The following is a 21,949-nucleotide window of genomic DNA, read 5'->3' on the forward strand; positions in this document are numbered from 1 at the left end:
ATCCACAAATTTTTCTTTCAAATTATGATAAAAAACGATATTTTATTCAAACTAAAAATTGATAATTTATTGTACAATGTTAAACTTGAGCATAAATAAAACCGGATGAAATTTAAGTTATTCCTTCACGAGTTTTCGAACTTTTGATCGAACGCTCTTCAACAAGTTCCGGACAAGTGTTGCATCGCATTTTTTGGACGCTTGAGCCCAATTTTTTTTGAACTCCTGCATGTACCCAGCTGCCTAACCAGTCTTCTTGAAGACCCTCTTCACGATTGCCCAGTAACGTTCGATGGGTCGAAGCTGAGGCCAATTTGGTGGGTTGATATTTTTCTCAACGAAATGTATACCCTTTTCCGCAAGCCAATTGAGAGTGGTTTTGGCATAGTGAGCCGACGCCAAATCCAGCCAAAACAGTGGAGGTGTACTATGCTTCTTATATAAAGGCAGCAATCTCTTCTGGAAACACTTAGCTCGATAGATTTCTGCATTTATAGTTCCGGTAGTGTAAAAAAATGGTTGACTTCAAACCACAGGAACATATTGCTTGCCATACCAGTACCTTTCGACCGAGTTTCTCCACTTGAATCGACCTGTCCGCATCGCTCTTTTACATAAGTCTCATCGTCCATCAAAACGCATGCATCCGGACCCTGCAAAAGAAGGGAATTCATTTTCCGGGCCCTTGTTTCTGCTTGCTTCTTCTGTTTTACACTTTGTTCCGAGATTTTCTGCTTCTTGTAGGTCTTTAGGTGGTTTCGCCTCTTGATACGGTGGATCATTCCGACACTCGTTCCTGCTGTTCTGGCAAAATCACGTATTGACATTGATTTGTTCTTCATGATTAGAGATACAACTTTCTGGTCCAATTTCGGGTTGAAAGAACTGGGTTTTCTGCCTCCTCCTGGTAGCTCATCCTAAGAATAATGTTCCCCACACTTATTAATTATGTTTTTAACACTGGCATGATGAATTCCAAACCGCTTCGCCAATTTTCGCATAGTAATACCCTTCTCACTTAGCCATGTGTCCAGAACTTTAATTTCCACTTCCTTTTCAATACACGACATTTTGAAAACGCAGAATTTCAACCGCACAAACAAGTGAAGAATCGAAAGCTGACAGCCAAACGCACAGCATGCTGCGATCGAAGCGATCTGAGCATAAAAAACCATCACAAATACATGCGTACAACACAAATGTATGTGGATAGCTTATTTTCGATACACTCCTTAGAGAGATTGCTTTGTTGTTGGGCATCTTTTATGGATCAGCCGAACACATTTTAACTGAAGTTTTGGGTTTGAAACGCGTCGCTTCTTGGCTGGTGCCAAAAAAGCTGAATTTCATTCAAAAACAGCGTCGTGTTGATGTGGCCAAAGAGATGATTTCCAACGCAAATAGTGACCCCACATTCATCGAATGCATCATAACTAGTGATGAGGTGTGGATCTATGTATATGACGTCGAAACCGCACAACAATCGACCGAATGGCGCTTCGAAGGCGAGCCGTTGTTCTAAATTTTCATCCATTATAGAAATCGCCACACGAAAATTTTTCAACATCTTTGTATAGACGCCAAACAAAAACTAATCGTACGATATGCGTCAAAATTTGGCAGAATGTGTATAAAAGTGTAGCCAACGTTTGGAGAATAAAAGTTTACCGATTGGAAAAGTGCGGGAATTTTAAAATATAAATTCCGGTTCTTTTACGATCATAAGGTATTTATCATTGTTCATCAACCATGCTCTCGGGCAGGGCTATTTTTGATTGAATGACTATAATAAAACCAATTTAAACCAAAAGTCACATGATTCACAAAATTGTTTACAGCAGTGGTTCAAGAATGTTTTCAATCGAATGCCCCGTTGCGATACATTATTCTTTCTACTGCCCATCAAAGTGAAAAATTTTAAATTTTTGATGAAATGATTAATATTTAGTTTTTGTGCAGTTCACTTTAGTTTCAAATGTAAAATATAGAGGAATGGCGAAAAAACTAGCTTTTTTCCAATTCTACATTACGTTAGAGTAATACATTAATTTAAAATCTTATCGAAAAAACAATTGGTCAGCAGTCAGCAGGCAACAGAAACACAAAAAAATCTAAGAATTTTAATTGATAGGGACAGGGCCTGATGAGTGCGTGTGGTATAAGATGCTAATTTTGACAGCTGTTTGTTTGAAAGTTCCATTTTCGACAGCATCGTTCCAAACGAGCAAACGATCTGTCAAATACAATATAAAGCTAACAAAACGGCTGACAATATGGGTTAAACGTTTTCAGTTGTTGCCAATATTTCTGATGAGATGTCGTCATTCTGGTTTTTGATACTCTAATTTGAACCACACTGGCCGTGCACTTTGAGATCATATATCAAGTCCTTTATTGTGTTTCATCACATCCAGAGTAGTTCAATTGACAGAACGATTTGCTCCTGCTTTTAGAAGGTTACGAATTATAAACTCTGTTTGGAAATTTGTGTCACTAGGTTTTGCATTTCGAGTTATGCTAATGACAGACATGTGATATCAGTATCACTGTACACCATGAAATCAAATGTCTGTCACTCTGAATCACGGTGGTATCACGCGTGCATCATGATACAACTGTGATTTCCGTACTACGGTCATTTATCGTTGTACTGTTCAAAGTCACATCACTGTTTACTGTTACCAGCGCCATTGACGAGCGATGGTGAACTCATGAAACAATATTTCCTTCTTCTGAGTATCAAATAATAAACAACCTTCGTTTTATTTTGAAAAAAAATCTTTGTAAAATGCCAACAAACAGCATAAAACTTATATACTTTGTAGCATATTTTCAAAAAGCAGTCCAACCAAGAAATGTTCATAAATTTGGTGAAGTTTTGAAACACAAACAAAGAAAACAATTTATTCATATTTGTACAGAAAATCACCACTATTGAGATATTGTTTTCTATTCAATAATAAGTAAATTTATTGTTGAAATGGATTTAAAAACATAATGATTCATATTTTGATTGCACATGTGGTAATAATAAACGATAAATATCAAATACATCAATAAACCTCCGAGGCGGCCAAACGACATCCGAATTTCGACTAATAATTCGATTTTCGAAGACTGTGCGCAGAAGATCGATCGTAGCGTTGGCTGTGTGGCACGGAGCGGCAAATGGTGTCCAAGTCTTCCTCTTCAAGTAACGGGAAGAACCAATCGCTAATCATGGCGCGGTAGCGCTCACCATTGACCGTTGCGGCGGCTCCTGCCTCATTTTCGAAAAAAAAATGGCCCAATGATGCCGCTAGACCAAAATCCGCACCAAACCGTCACTCTCTGAGGATGCATCGGCTTCTCCATGATAACGTGCGGGTTTTCCGTCTCCCAGATGCGACAATTTTGCTTATTAACATACCCGCCGAGATGAAAATTTTCATCCGAGAAGATGATTTTTTGGCAAAAATCGGCGTCTTCTTCAAGTTGGTCGTAAGCCCAGTTGGCGAAGCGATAACGCATTGGATATTCGTATACACAATCATTTTCGTTCAGCGGAAGGATAAAACCAAGTTTCTGTCAAATCAGAAGAGACATTAAGGTTACCAATGTCGAAATAACCGCTAGTTAAAAAGGCGGGTGGGTAATGTCAGAGACATAACTGGATGTCGTGAATACGAAAACAACTGACATGTTCCTTAACACTTCCGAATATCAATTGTATGAACTATGCACGCATTCCCCTTTTTCACATTTTTCGCAAAAACAAAGAAAGCTTCACTTGATCTCGATTACTGTGAATTTTACACAGCGAAAAGTGCACAAATCTAAACAAACTGTTCTTGATTTGCAGTAAACTGAGGATATTTCCCTACGATTTGCGAACAACAAATCCTAATAGTTCTTTAGAAAAATTTTAGAGCCATTAGAACGGCTGATATTGTGCAATGCTCTCCACCGTTATTTTTTTCCCAATGCTAATGACTGGCAGCTGTGACGTAATCGCTCTTGTCGAAAGCGTGCAGACGACACAAAACACATCTGCTCGCAGTGGCGATTGAATCCAAACTGATTGAATTTTTGTTAAGAGATTTCCTTTTATGTGATTTCGTTTGTAGCTTTTTCACTAATGGGCGGTCCTAACGGCTATAAAAATAGCAGCATACAGAATTTTATTGTCGATTATTTCATTTCGGATTTGCATAATTTATTGAAAGAAACTATCAATATGCTGTAGGGATTCGTTTCTAGCATTCACAAGGACCAAATTGAGGAACTCACTGCGATATTCACCACTTTTCGGAACATTTTTCCCGGACGATTTGTTGTACAGCAGCAGATATTTTGTTCTCTTCCTTAGAACGCGTTCTGATTGGCTGGTGTTGACATGGAGCAAATGAGACAGGTTTTTCAATAGTGTACTATTGAAATACTTCAATGCTTTTGCTATACACGTTAAAATTGAAAAATTTCGATTCTATTGGTAGTTAGATTATATAAATCCTTTCACAGATCACTGAGCTATGAGCTTCAAAAATACGAGAAAGGCAAACGCGCCTTATGAATTATCCTTTTTGATACTCGTTTATACCAAACATTTCAGAAAAGTTTAATTTTGAATTATTTGAGACTATGTCACAAAACTGAAAATTTTATCATAAAATTGTGATCATATTTCCATGTCGGCATGTCGCAAGAATTATGTTGATTCATTAGATACAACAATAGATATTCACGATCAAAAACTTATCACTCTCTCAGAGGGTAAATTTTGAAAAGGCACCCCTTAGTAAAGTAAGTCGTATTCACGACAAAAATGGGTTGGATAGAGGTACAGTAAAGTAAATTCCGCATAATTCTTTAGGAGTATTATTATGGTTTTAAGAAGAACCGAATAGAAGTCTGGAATAGAGAACTGGACCCTGAGTTCAAGACCTAAATTTAGATCCAATAACAGACTCAGAATCCAGTTTCAGTCGCTGCTGGTTCTCGCCTTGATGGCCAGCAAGCGAATGCGAGATGCGACCGGAGCGTTTGAGGTTTTAACCACGCAGAAGGTGCATTCTCTCTCGCTGCTGGTTGAAAGTTTAACTCCTGCTGCTGTTGCTGGTTAAGGTCCTCTCGCCTCGATGCCCAGCAAGCGAATGAGAGATGCGACCTGAGCGTTTGAGGCTTTTAACCACGCAGATGGTGCATTCTCCGTCGCTGCTGGTTAACTCTCGCTGCTGCTGCTGGTTAAGGTCCTCTCGCCTCGATGGCCAGCAAGCGAATGAGATGCGACCTGAGCGTTTGAGGCTTTTAACCACGCAGAAGGTGCATTCTCTCTCGCTGCTGGTTGAAAGTTTAACTCCCGCTGCTGCTGCTGGTTGATGATTCCACTCCCACGACGTCTGCTTCCATCGAACGCACGAAAAGAAATGATCGATTTTCGACCACGGTTCCCCTTTTATACGCATTCAGTTGAAGATATGTGCCTGACTACCTCAAAATCGTCGTCCTTGCGCGAAAAACCCAAGCGAAAGTAAAGAGTTTTCCGCGTTGTTTTCAAATTTTAAGAAAACTTAATTTTTGACTTGTTTGTGATTATCGAACACTGTTCAAAATATTATCCTGAATTCCTGATCATATTTTTGATGAAATGGTGAAAGAATTATGTTGCTGCCATCAATACAAGTCGAGATATTCGCGATTAAGTTCTGCCCATAGTAAAGTAAGTCGTATTCACGACAAAAAGTTAGATGGCGGACCCTGTACATCATCCGAAAAAATTGCTAACCGCCTTCAATCTCAACAAGCATCTTGCATACTGGATATCTCGGTAAACTGTGGCTAAACATAATTTTCATCAACAGGTTCGATACTAATATTCGCCCGATTCTCCCGATCTCCCATCCTTCCACTATCTTCATCGGTACTAACATAATTTTTTTGCAGTCACTAACTTTTCCCTTTCTCCGTCTCTTCTTCATCACGATGTCAACTAGTTAGAGCTTTGTCGTTCTTGGTCATTTCGTTCTCATATCCCTTTTTTCCACTCCGTTTTCCACAATATTTACTTCTCTATGTTTCTTTCATTTTCTTCTGTAACATCACCATCATTGCCCACGGAAGATCGCGCCAGTCGATGACCAACATGCCGGCCACCCGCCGAGTCTTCGTAACCTGGGAGTATTTCCCGCGGACCTACAGGAACAAAAGAATAGGGCCACCATCGGCAATTACTCACGTCATCTGGATAATCCCTATGTAAGATTCATCCCATCAGCCACTGCCGACTAAAACTGGAGATTGAATCGTGGTTATCAGCATACGAAAATGTGAACCAAAAACAACAACATTACAGTTCATGAAATCATCCTAGCCTAAAGTACAGTTAAGAAATACTTACGGCACCTTAGACCTATGGCTGTGTATATTATTAAATAAAAATCGCAGTTGCTCGGTAGGAGTAGCAATTCGTCAAAATTTTGCTCATGCATCTAAAAAATCTCAGTTACTCGCACGCAAATTAGTCGACACTGAGGAATGTAAACAAAATTACTGTTACTAATTCGATAAAAGTATTCGGAGGAAGAATGTCGAAATATCGTAGAAAATAGTGGCCCGAACCCCAACTTGTGCATCCAAGATGTCGCAGGTAAGCTGGGAATGCCGGCTACAATCATGCATCGTATTAAAAAACTAGTAGATCTGTCGACTCACAAGAATGTGATGGGTCCAAATCGTGCGATGAAGCAAATCAAGTCGGTCGGTTGCGCAAGCAGCTGATGAAGTTTAATTACACGGTACAGGATTATGAACCCTCTATCTGGATTTTTGAAACAGGAATACTATACGGCTAGAAGACAGATTTCGCTATACTTTAGGCTGCTGAACCAAAAAAAATTATGCTCCTGGATAATCGTTTCTTCATTCCCGCAAGCAGTACAAGTACTCCGTTCTATTTTGGCTGGATTTGTTATGGAAAGGTACTCAATGAACAGCGTCCTGTTCAAAGACATGAACCTTCCGAAGATGTCAGAGCTGCTGTCAGCGAGATTGCGAGGCAAACAGACAAGATGCAGTTCCCATGGTGAGGAGAGTTACTAAGGAGGCAGTACAAAACTTGATGGAAGGAGTCAAACGAAATACTCGGATATTCACCTGTGCTAAAAAGGAAGCATAAGTGAATATGTCGGCTATACTCGGTATGAATTAAATTTGGAATATTGACATGAATTTTTACACTCAACAAACACTGTTGGAACAATTCTCGAACGTAATACCCGTCAAGTGATCTTACCGAAACTTTTTCGTAGATAGCACTGCTGACAAATCGCCATATAAAATTAGCGCTAAGGAACGCGAACGAATTGAGCTCATCACCACCTAGACCTCGTGTGAATGTTGCATAGATGGCTAAACCAATTTTTGGACTTGTTTTGTTTTTGAACGCGATTTTATTACCGCATTCTTTATTAACTATAAAATATTCAAGTCATTGTATGAATGTATTTGTAATTTTGACCTAATGAAAGAATACTGGGCGAACTTTCTACAACAATTTTTTTCGCAGATTTTTCTACAAAGCGAAAGGTCAGCTGAATGTTTTTGGCCAAAACTGTCACCATGCATGTGATAAAAAGTGCACTTGATTTCCTTGAAGAAGACAGGTCTTATGATTTGCAATTTAAATTGAAATTAACTAGATTATTTTAAAGATATTTTTTATTCAGGCCTATTTGCGTACAAGCTTTACGTGGCCGATTGAGCCGATCTTTTAAATAATTTTTTTTTGAGTTGGATCTCGTTGTCCCTCCTGCGAGGATTGAGGGGCATTTCGTTCGTGGTTCGTCTCGTCATCCATTGCCGCATCGATGGTATTGTTGTCGATTTCCGTCTTCTTTTCGTTGCTAGTTGCTGTAGATATTGTTGTATATTGGTTGCAATTGCTGGTTTGCTGGAGGGTAAGTTGTTAACTGCAGCCGCTGTACTTTGTTCTATAGAGGATACTGATGGTTTCGTTGAAGGGGATGCTTCATTGTTGTTGGCGGCTGTCACAGGTGTACTGGGGTTGCTTGGGGTTTGTGTGAAGGAAGCACCGTTGTCCTTTGGTGTAGTTGTCTCCTTGTACAGTTTATCACATGGCTTACCGTAGTGAACAGCATTTTGACATATAGCCATCTGATTGTCATAGGTAACAAGTGATTGATTGACCGAAAATCACATAAGAAGGTATAGGCTTCTTCAACTGTATGCGTAATAAACGTACGCCATTTAGAATACCGGGGAAAAAGTTCTTCCACTTTTCTTTTTCGATAGAGAGAATCTCTCCGTATTGGGACATAGTTTTGCGAATATAAGAATCGGTGACGCTTGAGTGAAGATCATGCACACGCACTTCTATAGCACTATCATCCATATATACTGGAATGTTGTACTTAATATTCTCGTGCTGCACATTGTTATTGTCTTTTGCGAATTGAATTGCATCCAACTATTTATAAAACTGGATGTAAACAACATTATTCGTCTTATTGCATTGAAGTAAATGCACACGTTTAATGTCAAGATGCATTTGATTCTCAAGCAAACCTTCAAGTTCTCGTATCGAAGGTCGAATTTTGCACTGCCTGAAGTCAACAAAAATTGTATTCTTTCGTGTCGGCGGCAGCTTTTGTTCATTTGGTTCACTCATTTCGAGGTCTATTGTTCACTACACAATACTGTACTTGGTTTCTTCTGTCCCGAACGCAAGCGGTTTTGTTTTATCGACTGACTTGGATGAGATGTAAAACCGAACTGAAGCTAACTAGATGCTTATCATTTAAATTTATCACATAATCGATTACTCCCTTTGAAATTATCTTGAAGTTCACTCAATTATCGAAAATTTTGTTTGTTGATGGTTAATCAAAATCACTACGGCTATGTTGGTCCTTGGACTCCGGTTCCGGAGGCAGTGGTCGAGAAACACTTTTTTTCAGCAAACTCCCAATGTTGTCCCACTGAATTGTAGTTGTGACCTAGTGTGCGTTGAAATGCCACCCCACTATCACAAAAAGGGGAACCATGCTTATGGTTACTCTCGTCAGCGAGAAAGTCGTTACCATCCCGTACGAAGCAAACGGGCATTTCCTGGAACCCCATGATGGCGTAAGCTGAATTAAGCGATAAGGATGCGAGAGGGAAAGCTTCTATAAACAGACGTATGTGAGATAAAACTAATAAAGATCGATAAATGGGTTTGTTTTGCTACTCTATGTATATTGGATATAGTGAACAAGGAAGATAACAATGTAGTCATATATAATTGGATTGTTTTATGTTTGCCAATGCTTCAACCGTAATTGGGATTTGTGATGCCTTCTCTACTGCGACAGATGTTGAAAAGCTTACCCTAAGTGACACACAAAGCGTGTAAATCCAGATCAACAGTGTAAATCGAATTCAAGTACGTGTTCGGCTTTTTAGTCGGATTGATAGGGAGAGCCCTGCTCAGGAGTCCATTGAAAATGATAGACTATTTTTTCGATTGCACAAATTAAGACTAAATCAATTTTACAAAACATTTCAAAGACCAAGAATGCCATTTGCTGTTGATTGCACTCTAATGCAATTGGTAAAGTGCAGTATGGTTGAATACTGACGTAGTAGTGTAGTTGTTTATCTAAACTGAAGGAGTCCTACTTTCTCCACCGGACGTTATCGACACATTTTGGTGCATCCTACTTTGGTGCTCCCAGGATTTCGGTTCTGACAGGAATTTGGAAATCTATTTCGATACTGTTCCGGCTGTTGTTTACAAGTTTACAGGCTTCTGTTGGGCAACTATCTTGAATGTGCAATCTATCGTTTAGCGAGGCTAAAGTTGTTTAATGTGCCGTGTTTAAAAAATCAACATCGATAAAAGAAACGTAAAATTGAACCTTGATATCACGAATCTATCAGCATGGAGTAAGTTTGTTGAATTTGGGATGTGAAGCTCTTTTCATCTAATAGGGTAAAATATTATAAAATGCTCCTCTCAAGATTGAGATATTTCTAAATGTATTAATATATTGCCTTCAAGAATGTGGATATTTCATTGGAACTCGGCTGAGTAACATAATTTTGAATGGTTCGGGTAGCAATGATGAACATTGATTGATTTTCAAAACGACCACATTTTTAGTATTTTTATTAGTCCTGGACATAATGGCCCAAACGCCATATACCATACAACAAATGACGTAGTATCCCACAACATTGACCAATCCCACAACAATACCAATTTTCGATCCTCCCAATGTAACATATTGTATTGTTAATCGTTATAAATCTATAAAATCATATTTTACACCAAAGCATGCTGCTGAATCGAGAGTGGGTCCATGAAGTGACTATTATGATAAATCTATTATATCATACGGTTTTGCCTTTCTCTACATAAAAGTATTAGAATTGATGAAAAAAAAACTACAAGTATCAGCCCCATGGGGTTGTTCGCGCCATTGATGGGGAACAAGGCAACCAAAATTTCTAATGATCTACAATCAAACAGCTCAATCAATTGTCACACTTTTGAAACCGCAATTGCACGAGAGTCTGCTTAGGTTGATCTTGATTAGGAACCAACACCGAACATTGTTTGTTTTATAGCCGACGAAATTACACCAATATCCCAAATGTATGCAATTATATCTTTGTACACACTTGCGATACGATTTTGATATTTAAGCTTCTCTTCGCCAAGCTTGTGTTCAAGTTTTGTATGCAAGAAGTTATTTTTATAGCGTTAAGTTTCTCTACCATTCTGCGATTTCGGTTGAAGCGATAAACTTTTTCTCATTATCAATCGAGTTCATCTTATATAAATTAGAAATTAATCTTGAGCACTCAAAATTTACCCTCAGGCGAAACGACATAACATGGAATTTCATCCGAGCTGTCATGCAAGATCAGAGCATACCAATTAAAGCTTCAAATCGTTTTATGGCACTTTTTGTCTTGCTGTCTAGCAACAACCTACCTCTACCATGCTACGCGTAGGACTGAAACGTTAGCTAAAATTTCGCTTCTATTTATAGATTCGCATGCTTCCACCAGCTTCGCTTTTGCATCGATTGACCAATCAGAGCGATGCTTACCCTTTGATATATCATTTACTCCTTCAAAACCGTCGTCTATGGCAGGGAAATCCGATATACCGGAGATTTTTAGCAGACAAAATAGGACACTGCTCGCTACTAATCAAAATTTCATTCATTTATAATTGAAAATACGTGGCTTGAAACATTCAAATCGAATTTTAGAAATATGTCCAATCATTTAATGAAATAATATTAATAATTGATACAAAATATACTGAGCTGTAAGTGTTAAAAACCTGACCACATTTCTACGTGTATTTTTCCTTGAGTTTCTGACTCGCACCCCTATATTAAAAAATAAACACGTGTTCCACATCCAACTGCACTTTTCAAAGATTTTTTACTGCTCAATTTTCTCAGAGATTGCTGAACCGATTTAAACAAACTAAGTCCTTTGAAAGCTACTATTAGGCCATTGATCAAGTTCAAAGATCAAATGACTGTGGCTTCTGGTTCAGGAGATATGTTAGTATAAGTGACGGAACCGACAAAACACGTTGTTTTTTATCTCTTTAATGTGTATAAGGGAGCCAATATTTTTGGATCACCTCTAATTTCGTTAAGCGTTATTGTTCAAAAGTTCGGGCACCTGTACTAAGAAGGGTTCTTTAGATTAGCATCACTCTTCTCAAAATCAAAAATCAAAATCAAAAATGAGCCCCAGTGTCAGAAAGTTTTTGATCGTGAATATCTCTTGTTGTATCTAATGAATCAACATAATTCTGGCTACATGCCATCGGAAATATGATCACAATTTTATGATAAAATTTTCAGTTGTGTGACATAATCTCAAATAGTTCAAAATTAAACTTTTCTGAAATGTTTGGTATAAACGAGTATCAAAGAGGATAATTCATAAGATGCATTTGCCTTTCTCGTATTTTGAAAGCTCATAGCTCAGTGATCTGTAGAAGGATTTATATAATCTATCTACTAATAGAATCAGCATGATGACACCGAAAACCGGTAGAACGGCAGCCAAAAAGTCCAGCAAGGCCCATTCAAAGCACTTTTAAGTTCTAAAGATCATGCTAAAGAATTAGTTGAATTTTGTCGCCTTCCAACCATTTTCTGAGCAACTGTTTACCGAAACAAGACACACACGAGCATCATCTCGGATCTCAATATTTCCTACCAAAAGATTCATCAAGATGGAAATTAAAATAATTTGTACCGTCACTGACACATTCAATCACGAACGGCAATGCGAAAGCGAAAGTGATGATGTTGAACACATCTTTATACTAGTATGGGGTCGTGTGAAAATATGCCATGCGAAACAGGGTTGCCATATATACAGATTAATCTGTATTTTATTTATATTATTATTATTAAAATTACTCTTGTATACCGAAGATCGTCGATACATTTCAGACCAGGCCATTGCAATTGTCTCGTACTGAAATTTCGAGAAGAATCTGATATCTTCGAACTTCATAGCTTCAATAAAAATAATCTACAGCAAATTAAAAAGGGATTGTTTCAAGTTTGGAATATATAGTTGTAGAATAATAGCTGTTTAATGTAACTAATCTGTGCTCTAATGTAGGTGCATCGCTTCAAACTCTATTAGTGAAAAAGGAGAAAGCTTGCACAATTCATACAATCAATCAACTAACTGATATTCGGAAAAGTGATGGGAGCGTGTCAGTTTTTTTTCGTATTCACGACATCCAGTTATGTCTTTGACATTACCCACCCGCCTTTTTTCGTTATGTGTTTAAACCACGACTAGACACATTAGCACAGCTAAAAGCTAGTTATTATATAACAGCCGACTATTAGACGTTTTAAGAGGCGGGTAGGGTCTAACACTTTTAAAAAATCATTTATTATTATGTTTATATTATCTTATAGTAAAACAATTCAAGAATATTCTGTGGAATTTTCAAGCCTATTGGACCGAAACTCTGGAAGTTATGGAGCTTTGTTTATGGCTATCTCATTCTGCGAAGAAGCAAGAGCTCGGTGCACAGGCCCATGATTTCTACTTCGATAGACTTCAAAACTTGACGAAACATTCTTGAAATGTCTCGTAATAATAAATTATAAAAGAAAAAATATGATTTTTTGATAATGTTAGACCCTACTGGCTCTCTGAAGTAATTAATTATTACCATTAATTTTATGGACTAAAAACTTTGAACGCATTTTTCTCGAAAGCAGGTTTTGAAAGCCCATCGTCATTCAAAAACTACTGCACCATTTTTTCAAAATTTGCGCACTTTTTCTACATATAAAAACCAGACCCCAACGTTTTCCTTTTCGTTGTTTGATACTTTGGGGAGGTTTAACAACGAAATATGAAAATTGTGGTATTTCTAAAATTCAACATGGCGACTTTCGGTTTATTTCTAATCTTTGAATGCTATTGCAATACGGATATTTTCGGATCGGATTTGATAATTTTATACCGGAAAATGATGTTTCAACGCGTTTCAAAAATCAGTATTATGAGTTTTGGTGTATCAATGTATCATGAAGACCATTACGATATGATTATATATTAAGATTATTTGAAAAGTTGATGTATTTCAGAAAACGGATTTTCTCAATCGGTTTTTTACTCTAGATGGTAACCGCCAGTTCACGTTTCGTCTTTGACTCATCAGTGCAGAGCAGTTCAAATTGAACTGCTTAGTGCTAAACTCGGCGTAACGAAACGTAAAAATAATAAAAACGGTTATGTGCCCTAGCACAAAATTTTACTAACCCCTAAATGACCAAACCTGCATCGGCCAGAAATAGTCGAAAACACGTTTTCGTTCGGCACGTCAGAAAAGACATTGTACTTCGTTGCAAAACAAAAAGCGGTTCAAATTGAACTGTCGAATTTAGCACTAAGCAGTTCAATTTGAACTGCTCTGCACTGATGAGTCAAAGACGAAATGTAAAAATAATAAAAACGGTTATGTGCCCTAGCACAAAATTTGTCTAACCCCTAAAAGAAATTATTATTAGTTTTTAAAATATTTGTTTGTTTGTTTGTTTTATTTATTTTTTTATTTTTTTTTATTAGCGACTTTAACCGTTTCTGGTCATTCGCCGCAATTTTAAAATATTTGAAGGAGCCCCTTAAAAGGAATCGTACATTCCACTGGGTGCTCTTGCTTTGTAACAATAGTTTATTGCCTTCTTCGCTTGTAATAACCGTTAATTGTAATACCCTCAGCTTGTTAACATCGCGTTGTAGTCTTTTATTTTTTTTGTAAAGCTTAAATTTTTTCCAAGCTGAGGATTGTATGTGTCCGTTACCAGGGAGCTCATAATGTTGAGCTCTTTGGTGCGGGGGAGTGTGGAGGGCCAAAAAAATAAAAAAAACTGGTTGTTTCAGTTTGACCCAGAGCACTCAGACTCCACCAGTTAAATACTCAAAAATTTGATCATATTTCCTCGTCAAATTAACGTACAACTGCTATGACAACAAAGTTGCATACCTATGATCAGCAGCAAAGAGTCAGTACTAATAAAATCTAACGAAATCAGTCTTTATGGTATGACTGATCTTGTTTTATTTGAAGTCTTTATTTTATTTCCGAACATAAATACGCTAGAAGAATTAGCATTCGAAATTAAATGGACCTGCCGTGACAATCGATCTGACTCAACCGGGATGCAGCCGCATTGCGAAAGATGACTGTCCTTTGCCGTAAACTTTCCAGGGTGGTAAAGAGTAAAACGGGTTTGTAATCAATTAATTGAAATTTGGAACTTATTTTTGTTGCGTTATAAATTTTTGGATGTTCCAACATTAAATAAGAATGTAGATTGAATATCAGTGCATATGTGCAAATGTTAATCGGGTGTCTAGGTGCGAACAACCTTCAATCAAACCTTATGAAACCTGATCATATTTACAATGAAAACTAGTTGTGAATATTGTAATTAAGCCTGGGTTCAGTAGTGTGTTTGATCCTCTGTCTGTTGAAACAGGAAACCAAGTTTCGCATAGGAATGTAGTACTTCACATTTACGACAATATTTACAAAATAGATAGATCCTTAGATGAACCGTCTTACTTATCTCTACCCTCTCGAAAGAACTGCCAGTGTGCTCTCGCCAAATTACTTTTCTCTTTTATTTCCTTCAGAAGGAAGGAAATTCGCTTCCGTTTACGACTACAACTTTTGATAAAGGCTCTCCTCTTGGGCGGTGTTCATCCGGATGTCAGCCCGAACCAGCTATCATTGTTGGAACTGGACCAACCAGATGGAATGCGAAGACCGTCCGATACCACTTACCTTTCAGTTCGCTGTTTGAATCCAGTTTAGAGAGAGAGAGAGAGAGAGAGAGAGAGAGAGGCATCGCACAATGAAGTCCTGACTGTAAGCATTGAGTGTTGTTGCGTTTCGGCAATGGTGTGCAGGTACAAGACAATCATTTTATAGCTCGAAAATTTCATCTTTCTGTCGTAAAAAGCTTATCATTTTCGCGCGTCTGAATGTCATAAATTTAACTTCTATCGCCACCATTACTGACACTGTCGCATTCACAGCCCCATCCGGGTCCGACTAGAAGAATCCGGCCAAACACTCTTCCGCACACTCCCCATCCAGTATAAAGTGAAGCATTCGTACACGAGTGAAGCAGCTTGGCTCGAATAGGTCGGCCAGCCTTTGTCGACAAATTGTAGCCGGTCGCAAAAATAAGCACACTCGCAATGTGCTTCCCATAATGGACCAAACCGTTTCAATCACCGGCCGAAATTGTTTTCGAAAGCTACACAGCTTGTGACAGGCTGGCTTGTGACACGTGTGATTTGACAATAGGGCTGGTGTTAATTAAATCTAAGATTCTATATCTGTTAACAATCTGTAAATGACCAGTTTTATTTTCATTTTGCAAGGCGGGACAATTTTTTTATTTACTAGAAGCGGTCGTGTCTGTTACTAATAACGAAAGGAACGAAAGGATCTTGTGATTTTACGTGATTCAGGTTTCAAGCCTTTTTTATTGCTCTTTCGTTGATGAGTTTTTATTTTCCTTGGAAAATATTTACCGAGCACCGTTTAATATGATTATATTTCGAGTTCTTGATGTAGAATTTTATACTTTTCTAATGAATTCTTCTCCAACCGAAACAACGCAGATTATACCAGCTCATCAAAAGATGGTAGAAATGAACAGTTGTTTTTGCGAATTCCACAGTAGTATTCATGATGTTATGAGTAATATGAGAAAGGCATCATTACACCACTAGGTGGATTAAAACCTTTCAGATTTGGGAAAATTGGTTCAAGCATCGCAGGAAAATCGAAGTGAATTCTATTTTTTTTAGTTTTTCTTCACCACATTCGGTGCTTCCGGAACAGAAAAAGGGAGGACCAGTAGTGCCGAATTAAGTTTTTGAGCCCACAAACTAACAAGATCTGCAAACTAGAAGAATTAATCAGACAGTTTTGTGGGATTTGTACCTGTTTCAGACCATCGTTCGAAAAAATATACCAATGAAATTGGTAATTTTCCACTTATCGCGCTTTAGTTCCGGAATCGGAATTCGGATTCGGATAAAATAATCTAGAAGTTTATAGGAAACTATGAGACCTTTCATTTGAATCTTTGAGTTTGTGAAAATCGGTTGAGCCGTTTCAGAGAAAATTGAGTGCACATTTTTTCTCAAATTTTCACATATTACCCAGTAACTCGCGGAATTCGGATCCAAGTGAAATTGATTTTGAAAATCGATTCTGCCATCTCGGAAAAAAAGTGAGTGCATATTTTTGTTACATACATACACACAGACATTAGCTCAGTGCGTCGAGCTGAGCAGAATGGTATGTAACCTTCGGCACTCTGGGCCTCGGTTAAAATGTCGGTTTTCACAGTGATTGTATAGCCTTTCTATATGAGAAAGACAAAAATCTTAAAGATGATATTGTCTCAAAAGCTACTGTGAAATTTCATCCGGATCAGACTTCCGGTTCCGCAGTTACAGGGCGATAAGTGTCAAAGTTTTCAAACTGCCATATAGAATGAGAATATGTTCAACACAGGTAAGTGTAACGTGCAAAAGGAAAACAAAACACGAATGATGTGTGCTTTGTTCTATTTCGTACACGCTATAAGGAAAACGAAATGGTTACGAATGTCTGCTACTGTTGTGTGATGTTGGTAAAAGACGGTGCTGCGATTAATTAATTTTTTAGCTATTACATGATGAGCGCGACCGAAACAATAAAAGAATGTCAACGAATTGAAATTTATTTGAAATAATCAACATGCTTCGGAATTTCAAGCTTCGCGATGTAAATACAATTTTCACAGCCGGTGGTGCAGTAATACCGTGCCGGTGCACAGTGGGAAAAAACCCAGGAAACCCACAAAGAAATCGGGAACCATGGAAAAAGGCAACAAACAGGAGTGTTTCTTATGTAAAAAAATCCAAGAAATTTAATTGAATGGTTTTTAATGGCCTCACGAATCGCCAGCTTGCTCGTTTTACCAAAAATGCCCAACAGTTTTAGGGTTTTCTGTAGTATTTGTTCTGTAACTTGAAAAGAAATCGAGTGCAGTCTACTGAAATAGCTTGATTTTATGTAAAAATGTCTGGAGAATCGAATGGAAGAGTGTACATTGGCCGCACGATACGTTTTGGTGGCTATTTTACCCAAATTCCTCCAATATGTGAAATTTTCATCTAAATCAGCCTTAAGTCTTAAGCGAACCACGTTGAAAGCATACGAAAACTATCTTATATTGTATGAAGAAGTCTGGAGAATCGAATGGAAGAACCTACACAGGCCGCACGAAACGTTTTGATGACTATTTTACCCCTATTCCTTTATTTCATGATATCTTATTGTAAATCGTCCTTAAATCTCGGTAAAACTAATTGGAAGTTTACAAAATCCAGCTTATCTTATGTAGAAAAGTCTGTAGAACCGAATGGAAGAAATTAAATTGGCCGCACGAAACCATTTGATGACTGTTTTACCATATTTCCTCCATTTAATGGTATTTTATTGTAAATCGGTCTCAAATCGTAGTAAAACTTCTTGGAAGTTTACTAAATTTAGCTTATCTTATAGAAAAAAGTCTGTAGAATTGAATGGAAGAACCTACACTGGCCGCACGAAACATTCTTTTGGCTATTTTACCTCATTTTTCCATTTCATGATATCTTATTGAAAAATCGTCCTTAAATCTCGGTAAAATAGTCATCAAAACGTTTCGTGCGGCCAGTTTATTTTCTTCCATTCGGTTCTACAGACCTTTTCACATAAGATAAGCTGGATTTAGTAAACTTCCAATAAGTTTTACCGAGATTTAAGGACGATTTACAATAAGATATCATGAAATGGTGAAATGGGGTAAAATAGTCGCCAGAACGTTTCGTGCGGCCAGTATAGGTTCTTCCATTCGATTCTACAGATTTTTTTTTACATAAGATAAGCTGGAATTAGTAAACTTCAAATAAGTTTCAAAGATTTAAGGAAAATTTACAATAAGATATCATAAAATAGAGGTATTGGAGTAAAATAGTGACCAAAACGTTTCATGCGACCAGTATAAGTTCTGGCATTCGATTCTACAGACTTTTTTTACATAAGATAAGCTTAATTTAGTAAACTTCCAATAAGTTTTACCATGATTTAAGACCGATTTACAATAAAATATCATAAAATGGAGGATTTGGGGTAAATTACCAACCAAAACGTTTCGTGCGGCCAGTGTGCGTTCTTCTAATCGATTCTCCAGACTTTTTTACATAAAAGTAGGCTATAATAATAATAAAAATAATAATAATAATTTGTAGGTCATATTCGGTTACAACTTCGACAATTTGGGTTATCTGAATCCGGGTTCAGAAGTATTGGAAATAGTGATCAAAAGCTTTAAAATGCAAATCTCATTCACTTTTCTTTAGTATTGCAAAATCGATTTTCACAAACTTAATGGTTCAAAGGGGAAGTCTTACAGCATCATTCCTAAATTTGTTGTGAATACTACTCCGGTTCAAGAACTACAGGTTAAGCAGAATATGTAGATTTTGTTAGAATAAACCGAACAAACTTTTCAATTTCTATTCAATGAACAGTTGTTTTTGCGAATTCCACAGTAACAATTATGATATTATGAGCAATACGAGAAAGGCATTATTACACCACTAGGTGGATAAAAACAGCTTTTTTTTAATTTTACAATCGTTTAATAAAAATTGCGAATGCCTGGTGCATCAGATCAAACTGATCGAATTATTAATTTTTCGAATTAGTAAATAGCTATCAACGATCGGAGATAGCTAATCAGAGACAAAAAATAAATTTTACAGACAATATTAAAGTTAAGTTAGTTTCTATTCAGTACAAAGTTCATTATTCAAAGGGGGTGAAAATGTAAACGAAATGTATATACTGTGGCTAAAATATGCTTTCGCCACGGGACAAAATTTATTTAGCGTGGAAGAATTAAAAAAGCTTGCTACCTGGGAACATTAATTTCAAAAGCCAATTCAATAGTAAATCGTCGAAGAGCTGTGTTTATGTTCTCCATCTGAAGTTCTGTGTTATTTTATTATCATAATATACTAAATTCACAATTTGAAAAAAAACTATTTCCTAGAGCGGGTTAAAATACTTCATATACTCTAAAATATCTGAGTTTTTTGATTCTATAAACATTCAACTAAAACGTTTTATTTTTCCTGTGATTGAAATCTTGTGAAAAAATTAAAAAAAAAACGGAAGTAAAAATAAATAAAACGTTTGCCCTATGTGTAGAACTCACTCCATTTTGTAAAGACCGCTGAGTTTCAATCGTCCAATAGGTACTCACGGTAAGCTGGTTCTTTGCTTTCATAAAAAACGGCCACTTTCACCGTTCTCGGAGCGAGATGGGCTTCAGTTCGAAAATGTGCACTCTTCAGCTCTCTGGTAATATCAAATTAATGCAGAAGCAATTTTGATCTTGACGCTTTACATCATCGTTTTCCATAATCTAAATAGCATCTCATATAAAGGAGTTCCGAGTGGAACGAAAGACGAAGCGGTTGCTGAATTTTTCCGCTTTCGCCATCCATCAGTTGGACCCCGGAGATAACACGAGCCACGAAATGGACGAACAAAAGTTTCTACAAGTCAATTGCGGTTGGGCGATGCTTCTTGGAAAGACGGTGGTGCTTACTTCTTTTTTTTTGGGAAGAAGGATATCTATTTTTTACCACTGCCAACAACCGCAGAATAAAGTGCGAGTGGAAGGAAGCAAATTTAATTTCATTGTTGGAGGGATAATCTTATTTTATTAATAAAATCCACAATAATTTAATTCTGGCGAAATTGTTCCCATTGCCGTTGTTTTCCCGTGCTTCTTTTATTTTTTTTGCCTTGCTTCTGAAAGCCATTCGGGCATCGTTTCTTTCGAGTGTTACAAAATATATGTTTGTATTTACGCCTTTTCCTACGCGACGTTCGCTCTTCTGAAGTCTCGAGTAGCAACTGGGGCGAACGTTTCAAGAGCACGTGTTGCACGGAGGAGGAAGTGTGAGCTTGGAAATATATATATATATATATATATATATATATATATATATATATATATATATATATATATATATATATATATATATATATATATATATATATATATATATATATATATATATATATATATATATATATATATATATATATATATATATATATATATATATATATATATATATATATATATGGGAGGTTCTGTAGCTGCGATTATTCCAAGGATTAAGATGGTAAGCTTTGCATCAATGACCTAGTTTGTAGGAAATTGCACATCTCGAATACACCGCACTCCAGCGCGGAAATTCTTTGAGTGAACCGGTAAAGCCGGAGCGATGGCTACTGTGAAAAATGAAAGATGGAAAAAATACCCTACACGGATGCCAGCCCGAGTTGAACAGGAATCCTACGCTGAAAGTTGATCCATCAAAGCCAGAAAATTTCTATCTTGGAACTCAGGAAAAGTGAACAGTAAAAGTGATTCCAAGAACCGGTGCTCGCACTCCACATTTGCAGTAAATAAGGAGAAGTTTTCGAAGCTTGATCATCTCTGCAGTATAATTTGGTACCTGTGCTGGACAGGACACTAGAATTAGTTTGTAAATCCCGAACAAATATTGTGAATGCATGAACCGAATAGGTAAGATCTTATAAATCGTCCTATCATTGCTACGCGTCTCCTTTCTATTCAAGAAGCTTATGTTTATTGCTTAGTAAGCTAAATCTAAGCTAAGCTTTTGTCGTGAATACGACTTACTTTACTATGGGGTGCCTTTTCAAAATTCACCCTCTGAGAGAGTGATAAGTTTTTGATCGTGAATATCTCTTGTTGTATCTAAAGAATCAACATAATTTTTGCTACATACCATCGGAAATATGATCACAATTTTATGATAAAATTTTCAGTTGTGTGACATAATCTCAAATAATTCAAAATTAAACTTTCCTGAAATGTTTGGTATTAAACCTAAGTAGCATGTTATGTTGCTGTCCTGTATTTTTCTACTGATTGTTAGTTTAAATTACTATTCTGGTAACTGGAGACTAACAATGGAAACAACATTTTTTTTGCAAAATGTTTTTATTCATCAGCATAATCACCTTTTAGGGTGATACAATGGTTCCAACGTTTTTCCAATTTTTCAATACCATGTTTATATAAAAAAATATCTTTCGCTTCAAAATAAGCTTCAGTTTCAGCGATGACCTCCTCATTTGAGCAAAATCTTTTTCCCTGGAGCATTTTTTAAGATCAGCAAAGAACCAGTAGTCACTGGGGGCTGAATCTGGAGAGTATGGGGAGTGGGGAAGCAGATCAAAGCCCAATTCGTTCAATTTCGCCATTGTTTTCATCGACTTGTGGCAGGGTGCATT

This window comes from Malaya genurostris, chromosome 2 (genome assembly GCF_030247185.1).
Source record: "Malaya genurostris strain Urasoe2022 chromosome 2, Malgen_1.1, whole genome shotgun sequence".
NCBI lineage: Eukaryota > Metazoa > Arthropoda > Insecta > Diptera > Culicidae > Malaya > Malaya genurostris.